General features: G+C 39.9%; 1 long non-coding RNA gene across 1 annotated transcript in view; it reads left to right on the top strand.

Annotated features, from left to right (window-relative positions):
- Positions 1-1,156: 1,156 nt before the first annotated feature.
- The window catches only part of LOC126075870 (uncharacterized), a 52,193-nt gene continuing 39,365 nt past the window's right edge, over positions 1,157-13,984 (top strand). The window contains exons 1-2 of the long non-coding RNA XR_007517307.1: positions 1,157-1,245; positions 2,474-2,534. This is a non-coding gene — a long non-coding RNA (uncharacterized LOC126075870). The remainder of the gene's footprint in view (positions 1,246-2,473; positions 2,535-13,984) is intronic.

Genomic DNA, 13,984 nt, shown 5'->3' on the forward strand with positions numbered 1-13,984 from the left:
CATTAGCTGGGAGTTATTGCAAATCAAAAACAAAACCACTGTGAATGCGTGGGAGTTCTCATACCCCTAATCAGAAAGGCCTGTGTCATGTTTCCAAATCCTATCCCTAGAGACAATGAGACATTTTTAATGATAGTGTTTCCATAAAAGCCTGACCTAATACTATCACCATCCAGGCCAAAATGTGCAGAAATCACAAAACCACTTTCAAATCCAGGTCCTCCTTGAAATTTAAAATTATATTCTAAGACAACAGCCATATGACTCTTAAAAGAAAAGAAGCAGCACAAGGAAGGTTAAAAAGAGAAGTGGGAGAGGAAAAAAGAGTAGCCAGAGTTTGGTTACATCCTCTAACAAAACACATCCTGTCTCGTAAGTGTGGGTTTATGAGATCTTAGCCCAGTGGTTTGAAGCCTCAGAGACTCATTTTAAACAAATTGCCAAGGAACAACGCCATACTTAAGTGCTCAGGAGAATTTTATATCCCCAGTTCACTAACGTACTAGAAGTGACCAAACCCCACCCTCAATGGTCGCTAAAATGGTGTAAGTCCTAGAGAGCCCATTGCCACTGACAACGGCCAATAGTTTGGGGAATTTATGTGATGACAAACACTTGCTTTAACAGCAGAGTCTTCCTTTGTTTGATAGCTCTGTGAAGTTCTGTGGTTGGAAGATGTTTATGTTCACATGAAAATAACTGTAAGCAAACCTTCCTATGGTAAACATCATCTCTCCAGAACAAGCAAATTCCATCTTTTTAAATAGACAAAGGCAGTAGCAACATGAAGCTAATGCCTTTGGTTCATTTTGTTGTAAAAGTAGTTGGAAGTTTCTTAACTCTGTCCTAAGAAACTATTTAATTTCAACTATTTTAGGGTATATAGTTCTGATAAAGCTCTTTGCGGGCAGCTGCATCTTTAACTAGGCTGGTTAGGTAAGAACAGGTACTCTGTGGATTGAGAGCTGTCTTAACAAATGTAGGACTGGATTAATTTTTTTAACCAATGAGTTTATTTATACTCTGCCTTCTTCCAGAAAAGATTTATGCCAGCTTAGCCAGTATGAAGGTCTCAAAGGTACAACCCACCAACCCACTTCCGTAGTAGATTCTGACTCATAGCAACCCTATAGGACAGAGCAGACCTGCACCATAGAGTTTCTAAGGAGCGCCTGGCAGATATGAACTGCTGACTTCTTGGTTAGCAGCTGTAGCACTTAACCACTACGCCTCCAGGATCTCAAGGTAAAGGTACTCATAAAAGCTTCAGATTAAAATCTAGAACATATAATGTATCCAGATAGTTTTCCATTATCAATGTGTTAATCTAAGCTTGGAAAGGGCTTTTAAACTTCAGTGAAACATCAACTAGCTTTGAATCTGCATTTATAGTAAGCTATTTTGTCATTTGGGGGTCTGCACAATAAACCTATTGTTCCTTAAAAAAAAAAAAAGGAAAAGAAAAGCAGCCTGTTGATGTTGCTTTTGTTCATTTTATCATCCAGCAGCCTGTTCAGGATCATATGTGGGAAAGTATGTGTACAAGATTGAGCTCTGTCCTCAGCATGGCAATTTCTTGGAAAAACAGCCTTTTTAAATTGGTAGCTATGTAAAAAACAACTGAGAAATTTTACTACTATGATGAGGTTGTTTTTTTTATTCCGTGTGTTTCAAAGCTATAGTTTAAAATCAGGTAAAATTCAAAGTAGACCATTGGTGTGATGTTTTAATTCCATTTTTATGAAACAGACTACTTAATGGAGATTATTAGTGGATTCTTGTAATAAGAGGGAGAGAGTACCATCTTTAAGATGATCTACTGTGCCTCAAAGATTCCTTTGTTACTAAGATTAATTTAAATAGTGACAAAGAGGATATATTTTTTACTGGATTACTTCAGTACTGCATGAATGTTATGCCAATAAGAATGCTCACAAGTTTCCCAAATATAAATATGATATGAGGGCCCAAGTCCAGAAATGAAAATTTACCTCTACTGAGTTCTAATCTCAACACTGAAATGGACTCATTCTAAAATATTGGCCAGCTGGAGTAAACCCAATCTACACCCAGATTCCATCTGTGGAGGTAGTGGGGCCAAACATCTCATATTAGAAGAACATTCATTGTATATCTGTTACTGTAAGTGAGAATCAGGGAATTTACAGATTTGACAATTAGTACAATTTTACTGAACATTTAAAAGACTCCACTAAATTTGGTGGCAGCTGATTAATTAAAAAGTCCATTATGCTACTACCATCCATTTTCCTTTGGGCAATTTCATAGCCATCACTTGAATGAAAAGAAAAATGAACTCATGTAATACTAAGCATGATCTCCATAGTAGGTGAATAATTACTACCAACAACAGTTTCTACAGGCTTTATTCCTGTCCTATACAATTGAAATTCTAGATTTTACAATATTTTAGAGTGATGAAGCAAATAGCATGATGTTTTTATGTCCCTAGAAATCCAGACACAGCTTTGGAGAAAAGAAGAAGAAATACAGGGCAAGTTTCCTTGACAAAGGTGAATTTTCTTCCTTAACTTTTTGCCAGAAGGATCATCTCAGCAGATGAAAGTTTACTTCAATCTCCAAGTTATCACATTCTTTGAATGTTAGGTCTTTCTGCTGAGGCTTATGGGAAGGTATCTGTCTTAGTTATCTAGTGCTGCTATAACAGAAATACCACAAGTAGATGGCCTTAAGAAAGAGAATTGTATTCTCTCACAGTCCAGTAGCCTTGAAGTCCAAATTCAGGGCACCGGCTCCAGGGGAAGGCTTTCTCTCTCTGTCTGCTCTGGAGGAAGGTCCTTGTGATGCATCAGTCTTCTCTTGGCCTGGGAGCATCTCAGCGCAGGAACCTTAGGTTCAAAGGACTTGCTTTGCTCTTGGCACTGCTTTCTTGGTGGCATGAGGTCCTCAACTCTCTGCTTGCTTTCCTTTCCTTTTATCTCTTGTAAGATAAAAGGTGGTGCAGGCCACACTCCAGGGAAACTCCCTTTACATTGGGTCAGGCATGAGACATTAGTAAGGGTGTTGCAATCCCACTCTAATACTCTTTAACATAAAATCACAATCACAAAATGGGGGACAACCCCATAATACTGGGAATCATGGTCCAGCCAAATTGATACACACATTTTTGGGGAGATATAATTCAATCCATGACAGTATCTCATTTTATAATGTGGATTTTTGTTTTTTTTATTTTTGCTCCTACTGGAAGGATAAGACAAGATATTCATGTTACCTTAAAGAGCAGTTGAAACACTTCAAATCTATTCACAATACCTTATATGATTGCCATACAGAACAAAACTAGACAGGATAAGGAAATACATGTAAAACGGACAACTACATTAATCTTCCAATTCCCAGGGACTGCAGAAGATGCTTCCTTATTTGTCATTTCAAAATAGCTAATGAGGGATGTATAATTAGACATAGTAACATTGAATTTACATTTGTCTTAGTTATCTAGTGCTGCTATAACAAAAATACCACAAGTAGGTGGCTTTAACAAACAGAAATTTATTCTCTCACATCTTAAAAAAAAAAATAGGAGGCTGAAAATTTGAATTCAGGGTGGCAGCTCTAGGAAAAAGTTTTTTCTCTCTGGTGGCTCTGGGAAAAGGTCTTTGTCTCCTTTCAGCATCTGTGGGCCCAGTGATCCTTGGAGATCTCCATGTGTCTTGGCATCAATCCTCCCCTGGATCTAGGAGGTTATTGGTGCAGGGACCCCCGGTCCAAAGGATGCATTCCCTTCCCAGCACTTCTTTCTTGGTGGTAACAAGATCCCTCTCTCTCTGCTGACTTCTCTCCTTTTATGTTTTGTAAGATAAAAGATGATGCAGGCTACACCCCAGGGAAACTCCCCTTACATCAGATCAGGGCTATGACCTGAGTAAGGGTGTTACATCCCACCCTAATCCTCTTTAACACAACCCAATCTTGCCTCATTAACCACAGATGGAGGTTAGGATTGATAACACATGGGACAATTACATTAGATCACAACGTGGAGGACAAGCACACAATACTGAGAATCACATCCTAGACAAGTTGACACAGACTTTGGGGGGACACAATTCAATCCATGACAACATTGCTCACAGTTTTCTTCCCCTCACTGCCATCCACATAACCTGGAAGGCCTTTGTTGCTGTTGTTGTCGTTGTTAGGTGCTATCAAGTTGATTCTGACTCACAGTGACCCCATGTACAACAGAACAAAACACTGCCCAGTCCTGTACCATCCTCACAATCGTTGTTATGCTTGAGCCCATTGTTGCAGGCTTGGGCTACCTCAAATGTCATATTGGGTTTATCTCATTATATATTTTGTGGCACCATGTTTTAATGTTTTTAATATTCATCCCATTACATTTTTGAAGCACCATATTCTTGACTGCCTCTGACACTAGATTGCAAGCAGTTTGTCTTAGAGTTCTCTAGAGAAACAGAACCAGTAAGATAGACAGATGGATGGATGGATGATGACAGATAGATAGATAGAGAATTTATTTTAAGGAATAAAATAAAAAAAAACCAAACCCATTGCCATTGAGTCAATTCTAATTCATAATGACCCTACAGGATGGAGTAGAACTGTCTCATAGGGTTTACAAGGAGTGGCTGGTGAATTTGAACTGCTGACCTTTTGGTTGGCAGCTGAGCTCTTAACTACTACACCACTAGGGCTCCATTTTAAGGAATTGGCCCATATAATTGTGAGGCGTGGACAGTCCAAAGTCTGTAGCTTGCTAAGTTCTCATTTGACAAGTAAAGGACAAAATATAAAACAAATGACCATTAGCTATTATTATTATTGCTAGAGGCCAGTGAAGACTACTTGGGGCTAATGCTGCTCCTTAGACCAGTATTTGAGAACTATGGATAGTTTTTTATGTAGGTGACGAAGTGCTGTGGAGCAAACTTAGGATTTGGAGTTTCAAATTCATCCTGAACTAAAGTCCTGAATCTACCACTTCAGTAGTTGTGGCTTCTTTATAACTGCTTCGCTTTCTGAAGCCTCAATTGACTCCTCTGTAAAATGGAAATAATGATTACTACCTCTTACCAGTGTTGTTGTGAAGATCAAATGAAATAAATATATGAAGGTGCTTTAAAAACTGCCAAAACATATACATTTTGCACCATAAATATTATAAATGCCTGGCACTCAACTGCTAATCCAAAGGTTGGCAGTTTTAACCCACTCAGCAGTATTGTAGAAGAAAAGTCCTGGTGATCTGCTTCTGTTAAGATTACAGCCATGAAAACACTATGAAGCAGTTCACTCTGTAATACTTGGAGTTGCCATGAGTCGGAATCAATGGGATGGCAACTAACAGCACTGGCAGATTATGAGTGTAGCAGTGAGGAAGGTACACGGATACACTCAGACTCTAATTCTTCTGACAATATATGATAAACACATAAAAGAGTGTTTTCCCTCTGTCCAGCGCCCCTCTTCTCTGAGATTTTACCTCTTTTCATCCCCATGTAGCAATCAACCAACCAACCAACAGGAAAGGATCAGAGAAACTGTTTCACTGCTTGCTCTATATCCTTTCACCTTAACTGATTGAATCAGGGTAGATAATTGACTCAAGCTAGGCCAATTAGTTAGCTTCTTGGGAATTTAAAATTGGGACACCAGGGCTCTAGTAAACTGTTTGTGGTACTGAAGTAATGATGATGCTCCAGGGCTCAAATAGCCATATTCAAAATGGAGAGCAGAAAATGAGAAAGGTGCTCTACAGAGACAGAGTAGAACAGATGAATGAAAAGGTTAAGATAAAGAGAAAATGGAATCAGAGAGGAGACAGAGACGCACAGAGTGAAACATGGAAACACAGAGAGACACACAGAGATGAGAACAGTGATAATTTGATAAAGCCTTAGTTCCTGATGGATTTCAAGTTCCTGGTTCTACTCCTTTCTGAGGTTAATAGATGCACTTCCTCACACTGTACCTCATCAGATAGCCTATATCTGTTGAATAAAGTCTTAGGGATGCTAACCACCACTCATCTGTCAGTTTGTCATGCTGTGGTAGCTTACGTATTGCTGTGATGCTGGAAGCTATATCACAGGTATTTCAAATACCAGCAGCGTCACCCATGATGCTTCTTCTGAAAGCAGAGAATACCAGAAAGATGTTTACCTGTGTTTTATTGACTATGCAAAGGCATTCAACTGTGTAGATCATAACAAATTATAAATAACATTGAGAAGAATGGGAATTACAGAACACTTAATTGAGTTCATGAGGAACCTGTATATAGATCAAGAGGCAGTCATTCAAACAAAACAAGGGGATACTGCGTGGTTTTAAAATCAGGAAAGGTGTGTGTCAGGGTTGTATCCTTTCACCATATTTATTCAATCTGTATGCTGGGCAAATAATAGAAGAAGCTGGATTATATGAAGAAGAACGTGGCATCAGGATCGGAGGAAGACTCATTAACAACCTGAAATATGCAGATAACACAACTTTGCTTGCTGAAAGTGAAGAGGACTTGCAGCACTTACTAATGAAGATCAAAGACTACTGCATTCACAACTAGATAACTGGGAGCTCCTAAAAACCAAACACCTATGCTCATCCAAAGACTTCACCAAAAGAGTAAAAAGACTACCTGCAGGCTGGGAAAAAGTTTTTAGCTATGACATTTCCGATTAGAGCCTGATCTCTAAAATCTACATGATACTGCAAAAACTCAGCTACAAAAAGACAAATAACCCAATTAAAAGATGGGCAAAAGATATGAACAGGCAGTTCACTAAAGAAGACATTCAGGCAGCAAACAGATACATGAAGAAATGGTCACGATCATTAGCCATTAGAGAAATGCAAATCAAAACTACAATGAGATTCCATCTCACTCCAACAAGGCTGGCATTAATCCAAAAAACACAAAATAATAAATATTGGAGAGGTTGTGGAGAGACTGGAACACTTCTACACTGCTGGTAGGAATGTAAAATGGTACAGCCACTTTGGAAATCGATTTGGCGCTTCCTTAAAAAGCTAGAAATAGACCTACCATATGATCCAGCAATCCCACTCCTTGGAATATATCCTAGAGAAATAAGCGCCTTTACATGAACAGATATATGCACACCCATGTTCACTGAAGCACTGTTTACAATAGCAAAAAGACGGAAGCAACCAAAGTGCCCATCAACGGATGAATGGATAAATAAATTATGGTATATTCACACAATGGAATACTATGCATCGATAAAGAACAGTGAGGAATCTGTGAAACATTTCTTAACATGGCGGAATATGGAAGGCATTACGCTGAGTGAAGTTAGTCAGTTGCAAAAGGACAAATATTGTCTAAGACCACTATTACAAGAACTCGAGAAAGAGTTTAAACGGAGAAGAAAATATTCTTTGATGGTTACGAGAGGGGGGAGGGAGAGAGGGATATTCACTAATTAGTAGATAAGAACTACTTTAGGCGAAGGGAAAGACAACACACAATACTGGCGAGGTCAGCACAACTGGACTAAACCAAAAGCAAAGAAGTTTCTGGAATAAACTGAATACTTTGAAGGCCAGCGTAGCAGGGGTGGTGGTTTGGGGACCATGGTTTCAGGGGACATCTAAGTCAATTGGCATAATAAAATCTATCAAGAAAACATTCTGCATCCCACTTTGGAGAGTGCTGTCTGGGGTCTTAAACGCTAGCAAGTGGCCATCTAAGATGCATCAGTGGGTCTCAACCCACCTGGACCAAAGGAGAATGAAGAACGCCAAGGATACAAGGTAATTACAAGCCCAAGAGACAGAAAGGGCCACATAAACCAGAGACTACATCATCCTAAGACCAGAAGAACTAGATTGTCCCCAGCTACAACTGATGACTGCCCTGACAGGGAACACAACAGAGAACCCCTGAGGGAGCAGGAGAGCAATGGGATACAAACCCCAAATTCTCGTAAAAAGACCAGACTTAATGGTCTGACTGAGACTAGAAGGATTGCGGTGGTCACGGTCCCCAGACCTTCTATTAGCCTGGGACAGGAACCATTCCCAAAGCCAACTCTTCAGACAGGGATTGGACTGGACAATGGGATAGAGAAAGGTGCTGGTGAAGAATGATCTTCTTGGATCAAGTAAACACTTGAGGCTATGTTGGCATCTCCTATCTGGAGGGGAAATGAGAGGGCAGAGTGGGTTAGAAGCTGGCGGAATGGACACAAAAAGAGAGAGTGGAGGGAAGGAGAGGGCTGTCTCATTAGGGGGACAGCAATTAGGAGTATATAGGAAGGTTTACATAAATTTTTGTATGAGAGACTGACTTGATTTGTAAACCTTCACTTAAAGCACAATAAAAATAAAAATAAAAATAAAAAAAGACTACTGCATTCAGTATGAATTAACACCTCAACATAAAGAAAACAAAAATCCTCACAACTGGACTAATAAGCAACATCATGATGAATGGAGAAAAGATTGAAGTTAACAAGGGTTTCATTTTACTTGGATCTATAGTAACTACACATGGAAGCAGCAGGTCAAGAAATCAAATGACATATTACATTAGGCAAATCTGCTGTACAAGACCTCCTTAAAGTGTTAAAAATCAAAGATACCACTTTGAGGACCAGGTGTGCCTGACTCAAGCCATGGTGTTTTCAATTGCCTCATAAGCCTGTAAAAGCTGGACAATGAATAAGAAGATTGAAGAAAAATTGATGGCTTTGATTATAGCGTTGGAGAAGAGTACTGAATATTCCATGGACTGTCAGAAGAACTAACAAATCTGTCTTGGAAGAAGTATAGCCAGAATGCTCCTTAGAAGTGAAGATGGCGAGACTTTGTCTCACATACTTTGGACATGTTATCAGGAAGGAACAGCTCCTGGAGAAGGACATCATGCTTGGTAAAGTAGAGGGTCAGTAAAGAAGAAGAAGAAGACACTTGATGAGATGGATTGATACAGTGGCTGCAACAATGGGCTCAAACATAGCAATGATTGTGAAGATGACACAGGACTGGGCGGTGTTTCATTCTGTTGTACATAGGGTGGCTATGAGTTGGAACTGACTCAATGGCGCCTAGCAAAAATAAGGATGCTTATTTGGATTTCTGTTATTTGCAACCAATAACATTAAGAAAAAACATTCCATGAGTATCAACATATATGAGCAACTATATTAGTTAGGAGGAGCCCTAGTGGTGCAGTGGTTAAGTGCTCAGCTGCTAACCAAAATGTCAGCAGTTTGAACCCACGAGCCACTCCACAGGGAGAAAAATGTGGCATTCTGCTTCCATAAGGATTACAGCCCTAGAAACCCTGTGGGGAAGTTCTACTCTGTCCTATAGGGTCACTATCAGTCAGAATCAACTCAGTGGCACATAACAACAACAAATATTACCAGTTAGGATGATTTTCAGCCAGTTCAACGGCTTAAGTATCACCACCACCACTACTGTTGCTGTTGTGTTGACTTGGATACATGATAACTCCATGTGTGTCAGAGTAAAACTATGCTCCGTAGGGTTTTCAATGGTTGATTTTTTCTAAATAGATTGCCAGGCCTTTCCTCAGAGGAGCCTCTGGGTGGACAGGAACCACCAACCTCTTGGTTAGCAGCATTTTTTGTTTTTGCTACTTTGTGTTCATCAGATCCTATTGCAACATGGCCAATAGAGTAAACAAGCATGAGACCCTGAGGGATGATGAAGAGATAGAGCCCCTGTCGATTAAATTAGGGTAGAGAGCCAGAGAACTGAGGGAGCATTGGGGCAGCACTGTAAATATATCCTATCCCTGCCAGGTAAAGCAAATGCTTTTCTTAGCTACCAAGAAAGAAATTGCCAGCTCAGTAGCTGGCCACCAGATTTAGTCTGGAAGGCAGCTGCAATTGAAAGTGTCATCTGATTAAATTTATGATAGTACACTATCATTCTCTGTTCTGGACTGGCCAAATAGGCAAGTTCATTCATGGAATAATGGAGATTATTGCCCCTACATTTTTCAAATCTTTGTTGGTAGCCATGGTCTCTGAGACACTCCCAGAAATGCCACATTGCTTTTGGTTTACTATTTTGCTGGGCAGCGGGAGATCCAGGGCTTCCTGCCTTGATAGGCTTCATTCCACAGTCAAAAACGTAATATGTGAATTCTGCTGTTTGCTGAGCATGTGTATTTCAACTCAGGAACTGGTAAGTAAAGAATGGAAAAGTTGATATATTAGGTCCTATATGAAATGAAATAGGGCCAAAATTTCTTTTATCATATGAATTCCACAACCACTCCTACCAGTGGAATAGTATAAAGGACAGGGTTCCCAGGGATAAGAATTAGCTCAATGGCTAGTCATTCCCGAGGAGTGTGACCCTTCATCCCATGTACAGTTAACCTGGTCAATGACTAGAAATCCCTTTGAACAAGGCTAGGAAGAAAAGCTGTAATAGGTGCTTATGATGTTATCTTAGAGTTATCCTTCAAGTGTACCTGCCCTCTTCATTCAAGGGTATTTGGGTCTGTGAACTCTCTCAGACATTGGAATTGAGTAAACCACTGAGGCTTTTCTAGTGACCTGAGCCAGGCCTCTGGGGAACTAATTTGGAGTTTGGATTTTTTGTTTGTTTGCTCTTGTGTAGATCATACGTACATATGCAAAAAAAAAAAATGTGTATAGATCAATAAAGGAACCCTGATGGCACAGTGGTTAAGCACTCAGCTACTAGCTCAAAGTTTGGCAATTCAAACCTACCGAGCAGCTCCATGGGAGAAAGACCTGGTGATCTGCTTCCATAAAGATTACAGCCAAGAAAATCTTATGTAGCAGTTCTGCTCTGTCACATGGGGTCACTATGAGTCAGAATCAACTCAATGATACCCAGCAACAACAACAACAGATCAATAGGGCCCTAATGAGTTGCCTATCTATTTTGGTTCTAGGTACCCCACGATCAATTAGCCAGCTCCAAAAATCCCTTCTTGTCAAGCCATTTTGTTACCACTTTGATGATTAAGGTAGCTAAGCCCACTGGATTAAGCCTACCTTGATCCTGGAAAGTAAGAGCAGCTACTGGCCCCTGTCACAGGAGGATTCCATCATCCCCCTTAGAAATCAGAGAGCCCCGTTCAACAGCAGGTTCTCCCACCTTCACTGAGGGCAAGTGTTGAAACTCCATGGTTTACTAACCATGACTTACATAGGGAATTTAAAGGTTTGCACCCGCCATTTTCTGCTTTAAGCTCTCTGTGCAACTCCAAGAGACCCATCCTCTGCAGAGATTTTGCAGTGCTTTGTCCTCCACAGGACTTTGAGCTAACAAGTTCCCAGGCAAAGCTAATGCTGCTGGTGAGGGGCCAATTCTGAGAATCAGTAGTAGAGCAGTGGCTTTCAAAATTTATTATACATAAGAATCACCTGGGGAACTTGTTAAAATGTAGATTCTGATTCAGTATATGTGGGGTGGAAGTGCAAATTCTCAGCAGGGTTTGGAACTGGAACAGCTAGCGCAGAGCACTTAACAATTTCCACAACCCAGGGACTTCTTGAGCTGTAATATTTAAGTTAAATTCTTCAGGTATGTGTGCAACATTTTCTTCTACAAGCTTCCTAAAATAGTCTCAAATCATAAGGAATTGTCTGTACTTGGTTCCTATGTTTGAAGTCACCCTGCCCACCAGAATATACCAGCTTTCTACCCTTGGCCATAAAACAGCCATAAATACAACAAGTGCTAGAGTATTATCAGTTAAGAGCTCTGTTGGCAATGACATTAGCTTTGTGGAAATGGAAAGGCTTTGAATTGATAGTGCAAGACCAGTTCTTCATCCAGATTTTTGATCAGTTCTAGACAAGCATTCCTGGGAATAATGCCATTCCCATTATCCTCCATGCTTTTAGCAGCGTCCATTATCTGAGACGATATCCTTTTCTTCATTAGTTTATTTCCCTTTTGCTACATGAACTTCTGTACATATTGTTGTTGTTAGGTGCCATCAAGCTGGTTTCAACTCATAACGACTCTATATACAACAGAACAAAATACTGCCCAGTCCTACGCCATCCTCAGAATCGTTGCTATATTTGAACCCATTGTTGCTACCACTGTGTCAATCCATCTTGTTAAGGATCTTCCACTTTTTAGCTGACCCTTTGCTATGCACAGTCAAACGTAATTCTAAAAGTTTAAGTCATCACTTAAGGATTTGAGATTATAAAGGTCTCACTCTCCTTTATTTAGAAAAAGTGGAGTTTTCTTTTTCAATTGATATGCAGAAATACCAACTGTAACATGAGCTATAGTCAAATTCTATACCTTAGCCTGGTTGTATCTTCAGTCTTGCAAAAGCTATTAAGTCTCTTTGGGTATTGGTTTCCTGCAGTTAAAGGTACGTGTTTTGGGGAGGGAATAGGGGGAATGTTGAGAGCCGGAAATTGTTCCTCTCTATTTATCCCCCACACAACACAACTGGAACTAGAATAAATTGATTTGAAGGCCACACCTATATTCTTATCAGAGTGAATAAGTCAGGCATAAATGTAAACCAAACCCCATGTTCGGATTGTTTCTTTATTCCTCATGTAGGAAGAGAGTTGTTAACAAAACTAAGACAATGACTAAGCTAGCACCATTCTAACCCTTGGAAAAATATACCATCAGAAATAACAGAGTCAAGAAAAGGCCAAGTTTCGATTTTATTCATCATCAGAAAAATTACTTCTGTGGAGCAGAACACTTCAAATCAGTGGTTCTCAAACTTCGGCTGGCTTCATAGTGACCTAGACAGCTGATTAAAACAGTTGGCTGGCCTCAAGCCCAGAGCTTCTGATCCAGCAAATCTGGGCTTGCACACAACAATTTGCATTGCTAACAAGTTTACAAGTGATGCTGACGCTGATGCTGTTGGTCTCGGGGAACCTGACTTTAAGAACTACTTTCTTAAGGCATCATTGGAAAGGAGAACGTGAGCTCTTTACTTCATCAGTTCAGTGCCTGCCACTGGAATTCTTTGGGGGAGGGGAGAGCTTGCAATCAACTCTAGATCCAGACCTCCAACCTACCCACCTCCCAGCATGCCTACCTTGTAGGGCTGATGAAGTTGAAACATAGAAGGTACTGTTTCAAACAATTATAAAAAAGTACAGCTTGTTCATCACCCTTATGGGGGAAATTGGCTTGAAATCAGATTCTCCTCAGCTCTCTTTATTGAAAAGGAGCCAGGAAACCTTATATGATTTTATTTTCACTTCCATACTGATGGAAATCTTAGTTTTGTTTCTCTTCCCAATAGTGATATCTAAGAATCACCAGAAGAAGCCCCTCAAGGAATCACTAATTAAACTAAACCAAAGATGAAGCCAAGTAGGATAGTTTCCTACCAGGGGAAAAGCATCTCTGAGTCAAAAGAATATGACAGTGATTTAGTTGTAGTTCCTAGAGCCCACCATGTTCTTAGCATAAAATAATACTCTAATGCATCTCACACAGGTCTTTGTATATATCAGGACCTTAATAAGAGCTAAATGAATGAATGAATGAATCAAATAGCGAAAGTAAAATATTAGTTCTACAATGTCTGCTATATAGTATCGTACAAGCCCAAAGAACATTCTGAGTTGAAGTTAAAACCTCAGAAATCTCAAATTCCGTGCTTTACATCAGCACTTCATGAAAAAGGCATAAATTGTGGTGTCTCCTTAGCTCACAGTCAGAAATTTTTCCAACGACTGCCTCCAATTCATTTGGTAAATTTCAGTCTTCTCAACCACAGAGTGAGCATAAAACCAATCAAAATATCCCATTCTCCTGGCCACAGTGATAGGTCCAAGAGGTCATCAGGTGACTACACTGCAATTAATTACTTAATATGGCCCTTGTAGCCATAGTCTTTATAACTTCTACCAAATGACTGGGTTGGACTATGCAAATGAGGTGTTTGTGGCTCATCAAAGGGATTGTATAGCTTGCTAATAAATAAGGTGCATGG

Source organism: Elephas maximus, chromosome 4 (assembly GCF_024166365.1).
Source record: "Elephas maximus indicus isolate mEleMax1 chromosome 4, mEleMax1 primary haplotype, whole genome shotgun sequence".
NCBI classification, from domain to species: domain Eukaryota; kingdom Metazoa; phylum Chordata; class Mammalia; order Proboscidea; family Elephantidae; genus Elephas; species Elephas maximus.